Genomic DNA, 18,586 nt, shown 5'->3' with positions numbered 1-18,586 from the left:
GAATTATTTTCTTATTCCCTATAATGGTTTGAGCAATCTTTCATTGGTACATCTGGTAATCTGAGCAATGTAGTTGAGGACAGCGGTATGTAATGTAACAACCACTGTTTAGTCATATTATTTTGTCTTGAGACTCTGTATCATTTTGAATGTTCTTGCTTTGATTTGTTTATGTTTGTGATACTGGTATGCTGCTACTGTTCTATTTCTTTGTTTCTCATTTACTACTCTCTTTAAAATTAAAAAAAAAGAATACACACACATGCCCACACATATACACACACACACCAATGCACACACACATTTATATATGCCCAGATAATTTTTAGAAAAATAATATATGAACAAAATTATTAATATTTCTGTCATAAGCAATTAAAGCTAGAAGACAGAACTTCATACTCCTCAATTATTTTAATGTTTTTAAACACAAGTGTATTCTACACGTGTAAACTCTTTTAAATAAACTTTATTTTTAGAATAAGTTTTCAATTGACATAAAATTTGGAAAATAGTATAGCATTCTCATAACTTAGCACACATATCTTTTATACCCCTTATAATCATTCATATTACATTTGCTATAAAAAAGAAAATAGTAATATTATATTATTATTAAATAAAGTGCACAGAGGGGCTGGAGATTTAGCTCAGCAGCACAAGCACAAGGTCATGAGTTTGATTTCCAGTACCAGAAAAAATAAATAAATAAATAAAATGCATAGGCAAATCAAACTTTTTTAGTTTTTACTGACTATTCTTTTTCTCTTCTGCGCTTCCATCTGGAGCGCCACGCTGCATGTGCTTTCCTCAGCTCTTTAGCTGTGGCAGTTCCTCGGGCTTTCTCTGTTTTTGATGAGCTTGACAGTCTTGAGAAGCAGTCAGGTACTTATAAGACGCCCCTCTATCAGAATGTGTGTAATGTCTTCCTCCTGCTAAGACTGAGATTTGGGATTTGGAGGATGAAGATCACCAAAGCTGTGTCATTTCAAACACATCATATCCAAGGTGAATACTAGCACCATCATTTACGACTGGCAATGTTGACCTTAATCCTGGCTGAGGTGCCAGCTTTTTCCTCTGCAAAGCTGCTCTTCCTGCCCAGCCCCCTGTCTATCCTGTCCTCTTCTCCACGGGAGTCACTGTGTACACACCATACTTAAGGGGTGAACATTTATACTCCTCTCCCTCGGGGCGGACTACTTCTATAAACTACTGGAGATTTTTCTACAAAGGGGATTTTCTTCTTCTGTCATATTTACTGATTTATTTAATCATTTACTTATTTAGGTATAAACTCACAGATATTTGTTTTATACTTTGGGTGATAGCCTAACACTGCTTTATGTATTTTATTCTTCAATTGTTTCAGCTTTGACCTTTGGGAAGCCTTTCAGTTGGCTCCTGTACTTCCTTGCCGTACTTCTCTCAGCGTCTTCTGTTTGGTTTTGAATAATTCTTCCTTCCTAGCACTACAAGATGCTCCAAGCTTGTTTTGTATATTTCCCTCCCCAGTCTTGGAGTCACCCATTTATCTAAGGAGCCCTGGTTCCCATTATTGGAGAATGGTATTAGATTCTACAAACTGGGCTTTGGGCATGTTCTTCACAGGGATATTTTTGCTTCCAGACCCTCTGGGCTGAAAAAAAGAGAAAAGTGTGTATACACTAACCTCTACATATACAATGATCAATGTATGTTTCTGTATTTGACTACCTGTATCCATAGTAAGCTAACCATGGGTTTGTACCAACTGTCTCTAATATCAGCCAATACCACATCACTCTAGGCTCTTCTTTCTTTATGAATCTGTAAACTCTGATGCTAAGAATGAGAAATGTGACTCCCACCATCTTCTATTCCTGTGTTTAATTTCTCAGTTCCAAGCTACATGTATAGCAATATCAGAATGATTTAGTTCTAGCCCCATGAGAAAGAACTTTACCAAGAGTACAGTGCCATGCGCCGGTCTTCTTACCTCTAATACAGAGCTATTGCTTCCAAACTTGCTTCTGTGAGCATCTTTTGCCTTCAGCTCCACCATGGAAGTTTTCTTACATTTCTAATATAGATATATTTTCTTGTTGTAGTCAGCATTACTTGCTACAATCTCTCCACCTCCTTAGTAATTTTTTTAAAACTTGCATCAATTAATGTTCACTCTTTCTGCTACAAAGTTCTAAATGTTATGACAAAAGCATCACGGCATGTAACTATTGTTACAGAGTTGTCCAGGATAATTTTGCTGTCTTGAACCTGATCTATGCTTCACCTGTTCATCTTTCCCCTCTCTCTGACTCCCAGGCAACTGTTATAGTTTTGTGTTTTTGACAGTGTCATGTATTGTAATTAGAATAGTATCTAGCTTCTTCAGGCTGACTTATCTCATTTAGGAAAATGAATTCTAAAGTAAATAGCTGAGGTATAGTTCATTTAAAGTTTAGAAAAAATATATAAGTATCTAGTATGGGTTAAATTTTGTAAGAATGAATTTAAAATATATGGTTTTAGGGGCTGGAGCTACAGCTTAATAGTAGAATGGTGCTTGCCCAGCATGGGCAGTTGCCAGCATGGCAAAAATAAATGCATGAGTGAATTAAAATAAAATGCATAGTCTTTTTGACATTTGCCAGCACCAGGATGTGATAGGAAATACTCAACAGTTATTCTTCATGTAAAAGCCCTTAATTCCACGTTTTGTGAGGGGAGGCAGGAACTGTTAGCAGAAGCACACTGGCCTGGTACACTGGGAGTGGCTGGTCTAACAGGGAGAGGTAGCTTCTAAAATAACTATGATTTCTCCACAGCTAGAATTCAAACCATTTAGGGGCTACGGTTGAGAGTAATTTTACTCTAAATTTGTTTTCCAATACGAAGCCTTTTGAGATATCATATTATGTTTAAAAACCAAATACCCATAGGTATGATACAGTCAAAAATATGTTCCACATGTCTTAATAGTGTACTATTTAAAGTGCAAAAATTATACCACACTGAAGCATGAGAATGAAATGTAATGATCAAGCGGTTATGTGTTCTACTTAAAGACAAACAATTGTTTAAACAAACTGCAAGTAAAAGTGTATGTAAGACACCAGGAATTTCCTTATTGTTAAAATCGTTAGGTAGAAATGTTATTTAAGTCTGACACTGTCACAGGAATAGACAAAAGCAGGTCCTTCTGAAATATTGAGATAGAAGATGTAAACACTATTTTGATTTTAGACTTCTAGGTACTGCTGTCTCACACTCCAGTTCTGAGTCAGCCACTTGTAGTATTGTGGTATCTTGTTTCCTGCCAAAGCCAGGAAGTCCTGAACCAGAAATCTTCCAAGAAAGCCTATTCTTATGTGATATTTAATCTGATCTTTTTGGCAAGTAAAACTATGAATAATTTTGGACTGGGCTTCTGAATGTTTTGGGCTACTTATATGAGACTACTGAGGATTTTTTTTACTTTTTAAAAACAATTGTATGCATAACAATAGTCATTACGTTGTTTCTTCAAAGACTAAGTCAAAGAAACTTAAAGATTGAATTATGCCTTCTAGGTAGAATATTTAATTTTTTTTCTTTTTTATCTGAGTATAATGAGAAATACATATCAACTGGCTTCTCTCACCACAGACATATCTGCGGGTGTTCTTCAAGTTGTCTGGACTCAAACTACACAGCTTATTTAAAAAGTAGGTGATTTGCATTTCAGGGGTTTAGGGAACTGAGAATGTAAGAACCTAGCGAGTGTTATCCAGTTCTCCAAGATTTTATTTATTTAATAGGTGTAAAATGGAGCCTGATGATTTGCTTAGGTAAAAGCCCTAAGTGATGTAATGCTGCTTCTATAGCTCCTAGTCCTGAGTTCTTACACATTCTTGCTGCTTCCCCAAAACCTCCCCAGAGCCTTCACACTGACCTATCACCTCAGCCCTTTAAATTTGTTTTTAAAATTTTGGAATAGGGTGTCACTAACTTGTTAAATTGCCCAGGGTGGGCATGAATTTGCAATCCTCCTGCTTTAGCCTTTCAGGGTGCTGGGATTATGGGTGTGCACTACTGGGCTTGGCTATAACTTTATTGGTTTTCAGGAGAAGATGGCTCAGTACACAAATTTTGCCGTGCTTTGAGTCACACTTGTATCTACCCTGCCTTCCGTAGCCTCCTCACACCACTCTTTCCTCTGACCGTTTCCATTTGCAAGAAGCACGTTGTGTCTTTACTCTGTGCTTCCATTCCTACAGTACACACAAGGTAGGTTGGTCCTCCCTTACGTCTCTGACTGGCTCACTCCTTTTCAGATTTTGAAACAGTACAAATATAGTCCGTAACTGATGGATATGTGGTGTTTATCAAATTAATTAAAATCTCTGAGCTTCTATTTTCTTATAAGTAAATGGAGACACCGCAATATTTATATCCTGGGCTTGAAGTGAGGATTAAATGTAATCACATATGAAGACAGTTTATCAGAGTGCCAGCATTATGCTATTGCCTTTACTAACGTGAAGGAACTTCAGAACATTATGACCTTGTTTCAAGAAAAATAAAGTCCTCTTGATACAGGAAAATAAAAACTCCCTACCTGAACAATATCTGCGGTGAGTCCGTGTTCTCTAAAATCGAAGAATGAATTTTAGGGACAGTGGAGGTTAAGAGCAGAATGTATTTATTGAGAGAAAGAAAGCTTCTGTCCAAGAGAGGGACAGAAGGGGGGCCCGAGTGGGTTGCCCAGGGACTCTGTCTTTTCTAGGGACTTTTGTAGAGCAAAACCATGAGATGAGGTGGATCCAAGATAGGGGAAAATGGACAAAACTATGGTCAGCCAATAAGAACTGTTCAGGTAAAATTGATTGAATCAGGATCAAATGGGGAAAGGAGTTGCATAGGAAGTGGGTACCAGAACAGAGGCTTTTCCTGTAAGGGATTGGGTCAGGGACTCTTCAAGGTGATCGCTACCTATTTGGAATACCAGTCCCTGATGTTTACCCCTAGGGAGGTATGTGGGTGCATGTGTTTAGTCCTTCGTCTTGAGGTCTGGCCCACAGCAAATACGTCTCTTATCATCTCTTTTATGTTGGCCCCTTTAAGGGCCTGGCCCTGTCTGACTGCCCATAATATCTCTATCTAACTCAGCTGCTTGCAACACTCTTGCTACCCTCCTCAGACACCATTTGAAGGTGCAGCTGCGAACATGTCACTTGAAATGCAAGAAGTAATCATTCACTGAACTGGCTGTTATAACCATCAGAAAGAATCAAATCTCACTAGTAATCTAGTTATTGTAAAGTCCTATTATTTCCATATTCTCTCCTCTATTAACCTCTCTCTCAGTTCTTTTCAATGCATCTTTTAAATGTACTTTCTCGCTAAAAGAAATTCCACATTCCCATATTCCAAAAATCAGTCTCCGTACAATCACGTCTCACACTAAAGTCTTGTTATCTCCAGACTTTTGAAATTATGTCTTCACTTTCCCACCATGTGTTTCTCAAAACAGCACCAAGTCAGTGTTTGTGCTCTTCCTCCTTTTCTGTGGCTACATTGAGACTATTTTCTCCGTGCATGAAAAATTAGATCAATAACTATTTTAAAACCTCATTCAATGTACAAGTTCCTGATGTTTCCTCATGACATACCTAGTCTGCTTGAATAATCTGACCTTTATCTCATTTGTGTCCTTTCTCTTTTATTGTCTTTTAATAAATACATAGAGACTTTGTTTAAAAATTTTACTATCTGAAGTTCTCATTGGTCTAATTGTGAAATTTGTTGTGATCTGTTAATTATTTTCTCACCGTGAATTGGTCCCTTGAGTGTGATTGTTATATGGAGTGTGAGCTCATCATCAGTGAATACTGATAGTTTTGTGCTATTTGTATATTATAGAATTATATACATATCATACCATCTTATAAAAAGTGGACATTTTTACTTTTAAAAAGTAGTTGCACACAGTTTGACTTCAAGACCATACTAGAAGAATGAATTGAAATCTTAAAATAACAGAGCAGAAAGCTCATGGATAGAAATAAGCAAGGAGACTCTTCTTGTCCTGACCCCAGGGCAAGATAGAAAACCTCCATGTCATCTCTGTGCTCCAATACATACTTTGTTTCTACTCCTTCATTTCATTAACATTGCATCCTTGGCTTTTGGCAGAGGACTCAGAACTTCTATTTCAAGGTAACCCAAAACTTAATATTTTGTTTCCAAGGATGTATAAAGCCCAAACATTGGCTACTAACATTGAAAAATACCCCTGGCAACCAAAAATAAAATCCTACTGCTCTGGTTTTCATTTTCCTTTTGGTTTCTGGCTTCCAGATATTTCTTTCATATATGTCTACTCATTAGCATATATGCATATATATGTGTACATATGCTAAAAAGCTTAGGTAAGCATTTAAATTAATGATGTTTTATTGCATCTATCATTCCCCAAGGTTTTTAGTTATCTAATCTACAGTGTGGCCAGAAATAGAAGTCTTCTGGTCTCTTTCATCTACCTTTTTTACTTTAGGGCTACTGTTCACCTCTAATTGAACCTTATTAAGATGTCTAACTTTTCATGAACGCTGCACCATCTGAATATCAAATTTCACTGTTTAGATGCCCCAGAGGAAGGAGGATTTGTCCTTGCTAATGACCATTATTCCTTGCTTAGAGATTTTCATACCGTGTGACCTCTGTAGGCCACTGGCCAAACTGTGAACTGGCTGTCTCAGTGTTAGTTGTTCACTGCTTGATTCCATCAGCTACGACCACAGTGATGTGGCCATTCACATACAGGATGGATGCTGTCTCAACTACCTCAGCAGGCTCTGTCCGTGAAGCAATTTACAGTAACTGTAATTAGGATCCCTTCTCCATGGGTCCTGTATCTATGGATTCATCCAACTGCAGCTGGAGGATATCTAGGAAAAAATTATATTTATATTGAACATACATAGGATTTTTTCCTGTCATTATTCCCCAAATGATAACTATTTAATATAACAACATGTCTTGGCCATTTTCTTTGTCACTGGGACAAGATACCCAACACCTATAACTTAAAGAAGGAAAAGTTTATATTTGTTTTAGAAGTTTCAGTCTAGTATTGCAGGCTTAACCATAGAAATAGCATGGCAGAAGGACATGGGCAGAACAAAGCTGCTCACATCATGGTGGTCAGGAAAAGGGGTGAAAAGAGAGGGAGATGCACCCTTCCAGGTCACTCCACCGGCGATCTGCCTCTTCCAACCAGGCCCAGTCCCCTACCAGCTCATCCAACTGGAAACTCCCTGAAGGAGCAGCACACTGAGGAGTACAGTTCCCCCATGATCCAATATCCTTCCAAAAGTCTCACCTCCGAGCACATGAAAGTTTTGGGGTCCTTCCAGATCTAAAACATAACACAACTATTTCATAACATTTCCATTATACTAAGTATTACATATAATCTAGAGATGATATGAAGTATACAGGGGGATCATGTAGGTTATATGCAAATATTTAACCATTTTTGCATTAAATATGCAAACATTTAACCATGAGGGACTAAAGCATCCAAGGATTGTAGTACCTGGGGAAGGTCCCAGAACCGACACCCTACAGATCCCAAGGGCCAACAGTAATTGTGAATGAGCTATTTAGAACCTTTGCATCATAGGAAGATCAGGAAAATGACTTACATAGTAGAGGAGACATCTCAATGTCACTACCATATGTTGTCTATTCTGCTTCCGCTTGCATCCATCTAATATCTGAGATTCTCCTCCAGACTCCCATATACCCGTCTCCCTCCTCTCATTCCCAGTGCTTAGCTCAAGTCTCCCTCTGAGTAGAATTTTCTCCAACTCCAATAGGCTCCTGAAATAGTATGATTATGTTGCCCAGATTCTCAGATCCCTAGAGCCAAATGTCTTTACAGACCATTTCTATGTAGAAAATGAAACTAGCTGGCTTCTAAAGCCAAATGTCAGCATTTTTCCACTATAGTTCTCTGATGTTTCAACAATTGTAAGACAATTACCAATTCTCTGTTATTAACAATAAAGGTGCAATATTTATTGGTGATTTACTTTTATTTCATAATTTCACCTGAATGGTGAGCATTTGCATTCTGAATGTAACTTTAAAAATAAAAGTATAAGTAATGGATTAGTGAAATCTCTGGTTGAAAGCTAGAGATGAGAATTTCTTGGAAAGAAATCAGGGAATAGAAAAGGGTTCAAAATCTATGAGATGGTGAAGCACAAACCTTCAGTATACACAGAAAACAAGTCAGCTCCCGAAGCTGGGAGTCATGTATCACCACAGTAGTCTCAAATCTGGGAAAGGGTTGTAAGGACCACGCCACGAGAAGGGAAGAAATCTAACCATTAGCGGTCTCTTTGTTCTTCCACTTAAGATCAAAATTCAAAAGTAGAGCATCTGATTGGTCTAGATTTGTCCTTGGCTAGAAGACATCAGGCTTCTGATTATAGCACTAAGAATTTTGTTTAAAAAGGGGCAGTGAAATATAACAAAACACTACTACATGTTTATATATAGACATTTTGGTAAGCTACGTTGTCTGCCCTACATTTTCTTTTTCACTGGAAAAGCAGATGGAACGTTATAAAACATTACAAATCAATGATTTCTTTTAAATGCTAAGGACTAAGTTTCTTAGAAAATTACTTATGCAATGCTAATTAAGGAGCATGGCTATAAAGAATAATAGATACATCTTGTAATATTCTTCAATGAACCAGTGTAAACCTAACACTTGTTATAAAACCAAAAAGAAAGTGAATTCTTTCCTCCCACTTCCCCAGCCTTTGTTTAGCCCTGATTCGAGTGGAGGTTTCCGTCCCTCCTCTCAATGTCTTCATGCTCTGTACTAACTGCGTGAAAGTTATGACAAGACTTTAAGGAAGCAGGGCTGCCAGAGCATGGCTGGCATAAGCGGTCATTCTTGAAGTGCCACGGGGCATGGTGAGCAGCCCATTCCAGACTCTTACTTGCCTTCATAACTTTCTGCAACAGGTGCAGCAAGCGAACTCCAGCCAGGATCTTCCTTACATGCACACAAATAAAGCGTTACCATGTCCTGATGTGAAGCCATGCCTACTTCCATGAATCATATTTTGTGTTCATGACACTGCAACTGGGAATTAGTCATTTAGACTTACTTAGTTCCTGCAAAACAGAGGATACTTGTGCCAATGACTTAATATCCAGATATACATCAGACAACATCTACAAAAATGCCAATTTAGATCCATTACCTCCAACAATAAAAATACAAGTTTTTGCACTGTGCCATCAAAACCTCACATGAACCCTGAGAAACATGTGCTGAAACCGGCTGCTCTCCTGCGTTTGTAGAAGGCAGACAGAATCAAGGGCAGATGGGCAGTGATGCTGAACATAACCAAGTGCTTCAAAAACCCCATTCATGGAAAATGGAAACAAAAACAAACCATGCTTCCTGAACCTTTTAAAAATTGTGTTTATATTTGATAATTTAATCACATTTTGAGCAAATGATAAAATTACAGGATACTGCATTTATTTAGGTACCAAATTGCAAACAGGCTATCAGAAATTTACATAACTGAATATAACACTTGGTTTTTTCTAGAACAAAAACAGGAACTCAAGTACAAAGAGATGTGCGCTATTCTTTGCCTTATTTCTCTATCCACTTAATATTTGTGGAAAGAATAATGTAAGAAATTTAATATGAGGACCACTGAGATAAAATTTAAATTATTTACATCCTCACAAGAGTATAATAATGTATTTTGCTGGAAATGAGCAAAGCACATTTAAATTTCCAAAGAAACCAACAGCAGTTTTGGGAAAAAAATACCTTGGTTTAAAAATTTATAACATCTCCAAAAGTGAGTGGAGGATATTTTCTAGGCAAAAGAATTTATTGCTCATTTAATAAAGTTATTTAACATTCACTAATATGGATGTAGTTACTAAGAAAAATAAGCCAGGGGCTGGGGATTTAGCTCAGTGGCAAAAGCGCCTGCCTGGCAAGCGCAAGGTTGTGAGTTCGGTTCCCGGTACTGGAGAAAAACCAAAACCAAAAAAAAAAAAAAAAAAATAAGCCACATTAGAATTATTTTTAGAGTAGAAAATGTATGCTTAGTGGTTTAAACTAAACATCAGTCTTGAATAATTTCTAGTTAATAAATAATTTATGCAAATATTAATTTATCATGATGAGCAGAACATTATTTAATTTGCTACCTGCTAAAAAGACAAGTGACCTATGCCATGACTGGTCAGGAAAAGGTCTGTTGGTTTATCAGAGCCATGTTTGAGGATCTGAAGTGGGAGCTAGAGACACAGTGTGACAATAAATGGTGAATCTCAAATTGAAAGCTCATGGTATAATACGATAGAGAAATCATCTGGGCCAAGTTCAAGGAGGAAGAAATGGGGAAAAAAATGTTGGTACAGATGAGATAATGTAGCTAATCCCAAAAGCTATTTTTCTTCATTGTGATTTTTCAGTTCAATGTCAGTGCATATGCTTCCTTAAAGTCCCTCATTTTATTAGTTTTTTTGCTCATAATTCAGACTTTTTTTCACTGAAAACAAAATAAAGGAGCCCAACCAAGGTACAGTTAATACTGAGAAACTTGCATAAGGCAGCCACGGTCTCTCCAAGAACACTAACAGTATAGTCTCTCTAATGTGGTCTTTGCATGATCAGCCATCTCCTGCTCCAGTGATGGAAGGGAAAAAGTGAATGCCCTGTTAATATTAAGAATCTCTTCCTGGTGCCCGTCACCTGTGTAAGAATGCAATTCCCAGCACTTGCGATGTGACAACTTGCATTTCTCTCTGGCCACAAGAAACTAGTCAAATTGCATTCTGTCAATTACTTGGGCCACTAATACATTTCTGGTACTGTGCTATGTGCCAGAAATGTGAAGGTAAATTGAAAATTGTACTTGTTTCAAGGAGTTCATATGCTAATGGGAAAGTTCACATGCAGCTAAGTGCAAAAGAAAAGAACGAATGCTTAACAGTCATAGGAACATGGTGCTCTACAGAAGATTTCGGCCTTGAAGTATCAGAAAGGATTCACTGATTGAACCGAACATCAAAATGCATGCAGCATTTCATCAGTCAGAAAGTGGTATGGGAGTTTCAATACCCTACAGTTTTAGAAAACAAATGATGGTGTAGAGTTGAAACAGTGCAAAGCTTAAGAAGCGGGGCCACCTGAAAAGTAGGCAGATTAAAGTAAAATAATAAAAAGCACTCATTATGTACTGCTGTGGCTTATATCTAGATGTCCCACCCAAAGACTCATGTGCTATTAGGTGGGGCTATGGGAAGGTGACTGGATCACTGGACCATGCGTGTGTGATAGTAGATCAGCCCACTGACACTGACTGGTTTATAGCTGGTGTGATTTTGGAAGGTGAAGTCTGGTGGGGAGAGGTGAGCCACTGGGTAAGTGGCCTGGAAGTATACATCGTTCCTACTCCCTTGATTCCCTGCTGCCTCCTGTCTGCCATGCCATGAACTGTTTCTCCTCGCTATGCCTCCCTGCCCTGACGCCAGCCAACTATAGACTGTCACCTCTACAAATGGTGAGCTGAAATAAACTCCTCTTCCTTTAACTTGTAGATTTTGGATATTTTGTCCCAGTAACAAGAAAGTAACCAAGACATATCCCATACAAAAAGGGGGGAGAAATTAATGGGAGTTTTTATAAACACTCTGACCCAGAGTGTGCACTCCAAAGAATTTAATGTACAGCCACCATTTCAATCATGATAAAACATTTGGGTATCTAATAATATTTCCTCATGCCCCTTCCAAATAAATCTCTCCCTACTTCTAAAAATAATCCTCCGTAATTTTTGCCCTATTTTTTGAATATCATACAAATTGCACTACACAGTGCATATTCTTTAGTATCAAGTTGTTTTCCCTCAGGACAGTATCTTTTCAACTTATCAATGTAAAGTGTATCCAGAGTTTGTTTGATTTTTACTGCTGTGTAATATTTCATTTGTATGACTATATCACAGTGTGTTTACCGTCTATCTTAGCTCAGGCTGCCATTATAAAATCCAATAGACTGAGTGCTTTAAGCCACAGAAATTTATTTTCTCAGAATCCTAGAGGTTGCAAAGTCCAAGACCAAACTGGAAGTATGGTTGATGTCTGGAAAGGCTCTCTCCTTGGGCTGCAGTTAGCCAATTTCTCAGTGTCCACACATGTCCTGGCCTTGAGGCCTTTCTCACTTCCTTTTCTGGTAAGCACACACTGGTCTCATCACGAGGGCATCATGTTTATGATCTCATCTGAGCCTAACCTTCTCCCAAAGCCTTATCTCCAAATACCAAATTGTGGGTTAAAGTCTCATCATGAATTGTGAGGAGATGTAATTCAGTTCATAGCATCATTTTCCTGTTTTTCACTAGTTTGATTATCTCCAATGTTTGACTGTTACAAATAAAGTTGCTATAAATACTTTAGCACAGATCAATGTGTGGACTATGCACTTTTATATAGCTGTAGATACTGTACATACCTGAGTGGGATTTCTAGGCCATTATGTTTAACTTTAGAAGGTATTTTAAAAACATTTCTCTTAAGTTGTTAAGACTCTACATTCCCAGAGCAATGTATAAGAATTTTAAATGCTCTATATTTGCCCTAGTATTTGATATTGACAGTCCTGAGCATAAGTTATGAACGTATTTTCCTATAAATATTTTATAAACTTTATTAATTTACCTTTTATATATTTAGGTCTACAATTCATATTATACAATCCATCTCAAATTATTTTTGTTCATGGTGTAAGACAGGAGTTAAGATTCATTCATTCTATATGGATATTTAGTTGTCTTGGCATCATTCACTCGAAAGACAAAAGACCATCATTTTCTTATTGCCATGTGGGTATCTTTCTGTCCATTCAGCAGCTGTATATACATGAGTCAACTTTTAGGCTTTTTATTTTGTCCCATTGGGTCTCTTATGGCTTATTTCTCAATATTATGTGTTACCAATACACACTGTTCTAATGAATAATAATAAATTTTTAAAATCTTATGTCAGGGCTGGAGATAAAGCTCAGTGGCACAGCACCTGCCTGGCAAGCACGAGGTCCTGAGTTTGGTTCCCAGTACCTAGAAAAATAAATAAGTCTTGTGACATAAAACCACCAAATAAGTTTATCTTTTTGAAAATCATATTGTGTTTTCTAAAATTTTGGCAATTCTATAAAACTACAGTATAAGTATTTCAATCTTCACACAATACAGGTGTAGCTGGGCTTTCATTTAGGGCTGCATTGAATCTATAGATTGGTTTGGGTAGAATTGAAATGTCAAAGATATTGTGTTTTACAATTCTTGAAAATGGTATGCCTTATTATTTATGTAGCTCTTTTTTGATGGCTCAACAATGTTTTGCAGTTTTTAGTGTCCAGATGTATATCAGTCGGTGATCACTAGAAAAACATTTAATGTAAAATATATAAATATATAAGGATTAACAAGGTAGGCTTACCATGGCCACCCGCAGAGTCCAGTGGGGAAGTCTGCAAAAGGGCTGTCTGTACAGGAGATCCAAGAATCCATTCACAAGATGAAGGCCTTGAGCTACTGCCGAGTCCTGTGCAAGTCCATATCAGAAATCCAAAGCATCTGATGAAAATCTGAAGGGTTTTCACTGGCATACTTAAGGGTCTTTTCTCAAAAGCTGAAGAGTCTGCTCTGGAAGCCAGGAGATGACGTCCAAGGCCATGGTGAAGCCTGGAGCCCCTCAGAAGAAACAGAAGTGGGGGAGCTGGGGATTTAGCTCAGCGGCAAAGCGCCTGCCTGGCAAGCGCAAGGTCGTGAGTTCGGTTCCCGGTACCAGAGAAAAACCAAAAACCAAAAAAAAAAAAAAAAAAAAAAAAAAGAAACAGAAGTGAGACTTCCTTCTTCTTTCCCTTTTTTATTCCATTCAGGCAACAAGCCTATGGGTTGGTGCCACTCACACCCAGGGTGGGTCTTCCCTTTTCAGGGAGTCCTTCATTCAGCCACACCCAGAGCTATGTTAAGCTTGATGTTTCTTATTCAAGTTGACACAACAGTTAACTATGATGGAGATCACATACATCTTTTATTAAATCTATCCTTACATACTTAATTTTACCCTAAAAACTAATATTAGTGGAATTGACTTATTTTATAAATTTTCACTGTTAATTGTTAATGGACTAAAAATAATTGATTTTTTTGTTGTTGCTGTATAGCCCTGCGGGGTGTACCCAGGGTCCTGGCACTGATCTAGGTCCCATTCATTTTTTATTTCTAATTTGAAACAAGTTCTCACTAAATCACTAAGTTGCCCAGCTTGTATTGAACTTGTAATCCTCCTACCTCAGCCTCCCAGTGTACTAGGATTAGAGGTGTGCACCACCAAAACTAAATGATTTTTATATGTATATCTTGTGTCTAACAACTTCATTACATTTACTTATTGATCCGTTTAGGTGGTTTGCAAATTATTTGGATTCTTGCACAATTATCTGACCTACTTCTTTTTTCAAAAAAAAAATCATCTGATCTTTTTTCAAATATTTTAACATTAGATTTATTTTCTTTTCTTATTGTACTAGCTATGATAATAGAAGTATTTTGAAGAGAAAAATAACCTGGGTACATTAGTATTTGCAAAAATATTCTGGTAAACATAGGGAACATTTATTGAAATAAGAAGTTAGGTCTAGAGAAATCAAGTTAAGGAAATATATGTATGACTTTACAGAAAGACATACATTCAAAACACTTTAAGAAACTGAATTTATAAAATATGATAATCAATTATACATACTGAGGGTATTAGGGTGAGTAGGCAACACTTGAGACAGACATACCAAAAAAAGGAGAAATTAGTGGAAGTGCTATGACAACAGAAACACCAAAATGATACCCAGGCTTTGGAAGCAGATTTATTTATGTCAACAGATACTGATCGGGATCATTCCCAAAAATATCAGGCCCTGATCTCTGGTGATCTAGCTAGGGCTTATGTAGGATAAGCAAGCAGGAAGTACAGAGGCAGAATGGCTTGTCAGCTGGGGATTGGTTGATACAATGTGCATCACAGTGACCAGCTGTTTCTAAGAATCAAAAGTAACGGGAACTGTAATCAGAACTATTACCTGGGCAACTAGGCAACTGAAGTATACTGGTGGGAGCGGAGCATCTTCTGCTACAGAAATAGTTCAAGAAAGGGCAAAACAGATTAACACATTTTGGAGACCTTTTATATTCAACTGAGATATTATTTTGAGATGTTAAGAACCTACATCAGTATTTTAAAAAACTAGACAACTGCCTCACAGGAAAGAAAGAGGACGGATAGCACTGGGTAACTTTAATTTGAATTCTAAACTCTAGCAGAAGTATCTAAGTGTAAGATCCAAAGAAAGTTGACTTACAAGCTGACCACAGCCTGGTGGAAAAATAAAGTGCCTGTTTCAATAGTTAAAATTGTGGAATATGAAGGGATTCACGTTGTAAGAAATAGAAGCAAAGCTAAAAAGAAGCATAGGAAAGTTCATGGAAAGAATACAAGATATCAACAAGCCCTAATTATATATTAACCAAAGTTTTAAGGTAAAAGAACATTCAGAGAAAAATGTTTTAGAAATAAAGAATGACAGGTATCAAAGAGTATTTAACTAAAAATTCAACTAATATTTGTGATTTTACTATGTTCCAAGCACTTTTCTGGATTCTGGAGATATGACAATGAACAAAGTAGACAAGAATACCCGCCTTGTGGAGGCACTATCATTTAGTGTGAAAAGAACAATAATAAAATGCATAGCATATCAATCTATGGAGAAGGCACTATCATTTAGTGTGAAAAGAACAATAATAAAATGCATAGCATATCAATCTATGGAGAAAAATTAAGTGGGAAAGCAAAATTTTGTGTACTGAGTGGAGCATACAGTTTCAAAATGTGATGGTCAAGGAAAAAGTCACTGAAATGATCATTTGTGCAAAGGTCTGCAGAAGCCAAGAGCGCAGATGGCATATATCTGAGTGAACAGAGTGCTGAGCAGAGGGAGCAGGCCCCCGGGAGCCCGGTGGGGACACATCCTGGAACAGCCAGTGTAAAAGTCCTGAGTTGAAGAGCACGTTTGTCATGTTCATGACACACCTACGAGGGTAAGAAGCTTGGCGAGTACAAGATGAAGAAAAGTTAAACGTAATGGAGATCATCAAACTTCACCCCTCTGATCTCTAAATTTGGGAGGTAGGTGACTGAGGGCCCTATTTGCAACATTCTAAAATCTGTCACTATGGTCATGCCAAGGCCACACCTCCCTCAGGCTGACCCCAGCAATGACAGGTGCAGCAGCCAGCCATCCTCTTTCAGCTGAGCACACACAGGCACTGCAGCCTTGATGGCTCCTCCACCTTCACTAGGCTCCTTTACCCCTACGGGACAGTGAGGGTGACTAAAAGGGCTGATCATTCCCACCCTGATGGTGATATTGCTCAGCTGACTTTAATATATTACCATTGCCTTCATTTCCCCACCCATTGATTAAGTAACCTATGGCACTAGCATCTTCCAGATGCTATGTTCACTCTGCCACATCCTGTGCTATTTTTTTACACAGTGTATACATATACATTGTGACTCATCTGACTGCCCTCTTGTGATTCACTTTGGGGATCCAGCTTCTTTAGTAAAGTCAGTTTCCCAGCTCTCTTCTGACATCCTCCTTCCTAGTGTCAATTTCATTTTCCATCCCAGCCCAGATTTCAGAGCTGGGTGTTTGGAGTAAAACAGAAGTTCAACCCACTTATGACAGTAACACTATAGACTTTCTTGTTCTGTGTGTGTGAAAGTAATAGAAACCTCTCTCATAGTAAGATTTTCTTTTTCAAATGGTACCAATCTCACTAGGGAAGACCTCATAAGAGGTCAAAGATTATTAGAGGTCCTTGGTGGCCTACGAACTTGCTCTCAGAGTCAATCAGCTCTCTTTTCATCAGAACAGCTATGAGATTAGCAGAAATATAATGATGTTGTTGGTCTTGGTGAAGCAAACACAAACAAGTTACTAAATTCTCTTCTTGTAGCTGGTCTTTCTTTCTATGTGCTCCAGTCAAGAGACATCCACTCTGCCTTTCTGATTAGGCTGCTCCTCGCTAATGTACAGTGAAATAGAAAAGGCAGCAAGTCTTCAGGTTGTAATGCCACGGTTTCATTCCTTTGTATTACTTATCTCTTCTAACTCCTTTCTCTGTGTGGGATGAAATAAGAAGCTGCTATATCCATGAGATTCCATAAGTCTCAGAACAAGCAAAAGACTTAGAAGAAAATATGCGATATATTTTAAGTTATTATCTTCTTTTTCTTCATTTAATTGTCATCTTCAAAGAAATGATAACAAAGGCATAAGTTGAAAGCAAAACTTCTAATGGAAACTTAGTGTCATGGTTTATATCTAGATGTTCTCCCAAGCCTCATGCTCTCATAGGTTAGACTTTAGAGAGATGATTGAATCATGGTGTGTGGCATTGGATTAGTGCCCTGATAGGTTTATAACTGGGTATGATGTTGGTAGATGAAGCCTGGTGAAAGTGGTAGGTCACAATAGTATGGCCTGGATGAATATATATTCTTCCATACATATGTGTGTATATATCTTCCATATATATCTTCCCTTCATGATGAACAAGATATATATATCTTCTTGCTTTCTTCTTCCTTGATGGTGTATGTTGCTTCCTACCTGCCTTACTATGAGATATCTCTCCTCTGCCATGCCACCCTGCCTTGGAACCAGCTGACTATAGACTGAAACCTCTACAAACTGTGAGCTAAAATAAACCTTCTCTTCTTTAATCTGTTGGTATCAGGCATTTTTTCCCAGCAACTAAGATTCCAAATTTAGGAGACAATTTGAATACTTAAGTTTGCTTGCCTTCAGCGAGGAGCAAATTAATTTTAGAAGAGGTAAAAATACCTTACAGAAAAATAACTTTAAAACTTAGGATGATTTTTCATCCCTAAAAATACTAACAACTTCATAATTCTCTACCTTTAAGTCAACTCAGATCTTATGAGTAAGTTTCTGTCAAGTTATAGAGCACTTTTAAAGTTCAAAAGGAAATTATTAGTCCACATAGAATTGGCCAGAATAAAAATATATGAAAAGATCTGGAGAGAACTAAAAAACAAAAACAATGCCAGTTTTACCAATTTACAGTATTAAAGCCCATTTTGGGTGCCATCATCTGCTACAGACTGTAGGTGTACAGTGACATAGAGGGCCAAGGTTCTTGCCAATGCTTGGCATCATTATGGGTGATCACAGAAAATGAGGACTTTGGTGAGGGAAAACAATTACACTTCTCCCAGGTGTCTGCAACTATAAAGTTAACATTGAATTTTGGAGGCTACAGGGAAATTTATTTCACACGGGTAGAAGTAAGATTTTAAGATGGCCATAGACTTCTAACAACCTGACTAAGCTTCCTGGTCCAGCACTAGCTTTTCATCTCTGCCTTAGTCAAAGAGAGGTCGGTGACCATTAGACTTCACATGTGATTGTCAG

Source organism: Chinchilla lanigera, unplaced genomic scaffold, assembly GCF_000276665.1.
Source record: "Chinchilla lanigera isolate Chin_1 unplaced genomic scaffold, ChiLan1.0 scaffold00035, whole genome shotgun sequence".
NCBI classification, from domain to species: domain Eukaryota; kingdom Metazoa; phylum Chordata; class Mammalia; order Rodentia; family Chinchillidae; genus Chinchilla; species Chinchilla lanigera.
This window is presented reverse-complemented; position numbering follows the sequence as displayed.